This window comes from Triticum dicoccoides, chromosome 2A, assembly GCF_002162155.2.
Source record: "Triticum dicoccoides isolate Atlit2015 ecotype Zavitan chromosome 2A, WEW_v2.0, whole genome shotgun sequence".
In the NCBI taxonomy this organism is placed as follows: domain Eukaryota; kingdom Viridiplantae; phylum Streptophyta; class Magnoliopsida; order Poales; family Poaceae; genus Triticum; species Triticum dicoccoides.
In genome coordinates, this window is record NC_041382.1 from 101,297,688 (window position 1) to 101,299,998 (window position 2,311).

Below are 2,311 nucleotides of genomic sequence, written 5' to 3' on the forward strand. Positions count from 1 at the left end.
GCCCGAGGCCCCGCCGGCCGCCGCCGCCACCTCCGCCGCCAGATCCGGCCGGGAGTGGCCGGATCCACCTCTCCCGCGCCTCCCCGCCGCTTCTTCAAGCTCGCTGGAGCCACCGCCGCCTCGCCGGAGTTCTCGGTTCGCGTGAGTGAACAGTAACCCTAGATCTCGGAGGTTGAATTTTTCTCCAAGTCCCTGATATTTTCAGTTCAAGTGCTCATGTTCGCAGCCCCGTAACTTTGCATCCGTAGATCCGATTCATGCATATAGCATATCAAAATGTTCATCTCACAGAGTACATCATTTCATTCTATTGCATCATTTTCATTTGAGTTCATCTTGGTTCCCAAAATGCTGTTAGAAGAGGGCTACTTGAGTTAATTGTCAGATCTGCTACTCCATTTAGGTTTTTGTCATTTTTGCCATGATTATTGCGTGCATGATATGCCCTGATGCTCTACATGTGTTTTGTTAAGGGTTTTGTCATCTTTCCAGAGGTGCAACCCATGTATTTTTGTGATGTGTGTGGTGACTTGTGCAAGCTTGCAAAGTGGTGCACTTGCTAATTCTGTTTTCAGGGACTTAGTAATTTCACTAAGTCCTGGAGCTGTTCATCTCATGATGCCATATGTTCATGTTGTTTCCTAGTGATCCGTGCCTCTTTTGAGGATGATCAGTAAGGATGTTTTGTTAATATTGTAGTGCTCTATCCATCCATCTCTTTGTTTGCAATTATGGATTACCCTAGCTTGAGTCAATCGAGCTCTACTTTTGCTACTTTGTGAATCTGGGCAGATTGTCAACTTGTTTGCAATTTTGCCGATGATGTTGTAGTTGATCCGTGCATGCTATGCTATTGTTCTTGCCATGTCTAGCTTGCATTTTGTTCCTTCTTGAATGGGTGTATGCTTGTCTTGCCATGACTTGCTCTGTAGTGAGTGCATCGAGCTCGTAAACATGCCTACTTGAGTTATATTTCAGCATGTGCCAGTTTTCACTAAGTCTGAAAACTGATTATGTTTTTGCCATGTTCACATGCTTGCAATTGTATTTTCTGATCCATTTTGGCTCAAGGTCACTAAGGGACTTTTGTTAAGATTTTTGAGTAGCTCCATGCCATGTTTTACCTTGCCATGTTCAGATCCTGTAGCATGTAGTTGTGTTGCTCCGAAGAGGGCTACCTGATCTGAAATTCCAGACAAGTGTTAATTTCACTAAGTCTGAGATTTATTTGTCATATGCATTTTTGCCATGCTTGTTTGAACCGGTTAATGGATGTTTTGGCCGTAGCTCAGTGCTAGACTTTTGTTAAGCATCTTGTATGCATCCTTGCCATGTATTTTGTTGTCATGTTTGGTTGCTGTAGCATGTTCATCTCATTACATTTAGTTGGCTACTTGCTGTAAATCACAGACCGGTGTCATTTTTGAATCGCTTGCCATTTCCAAACCGTAACTCCGATTCCGGCGTTCTTTATATCGTTTTCAAGCGATTTCGTCTCATCTTTCCAGTGGCACACTTGGATTTCCAAGTTGAGTCTAGGTTCATGCTTTTCCTGTCATATCTTGCATTTTGCATCCCGCATCGCATTCCGCATAGCATATCATTATTGCATCATATTGCTTGGTCTTGCACATGGTTGATTGTATCCTTATTTGCTTGTTTGCCTTGTTTGGGTAGAGCCGGGAGACGAGTTCGCTAACGAGGAGCCCGTTGAGTTTGCTTTCGAGGATCCAGTCAACTATGACAACTGTGCAGGCAAGATGATCATACCCTCGAAATCACTACTATCTTTGCTATGCTAGTTTGCTCGCTCTTTTTCTATGTCATTGCTACGATGCCTACCACTTGCTTTCAAGCCTCCCAAATTGCCATGTCAAACCTCTAATCCACCTTGTCCTAGCAAACCGTTGATTGGCTATGTTACCGCTTTGCTCAGCCCCTCTAATAGCGTTGCTAGTTGCAGGTGAAGATTGAAGGCCGTTCCTTATTGGAACATTTATTTTACTTGTTGGGATATCATTATATTATCTTGTTATCTTAATGCATCTATATACTTGGTAAAGGGTGGAAGGCTCGGCCTCTCGCCTAGTGTTTTGTTCCACTCTTGCCGCCCTAGTTTCCGTCATATCGGTGTTATGTTCCTAGATTTTGCGTTCCTTACGCGGTTGGGTTATAATGGGAACCCCTTGATAGTTCGCCTTGATTAAAGCTTTTCCAGCAATGCCCAACCTTGGTTTTACCATTTGCCACCTAGCCTTTTTTTCCTTTGGGTTTCCGGAGCCCAAGGGTCATCTTATTTTAACCCCCCCCC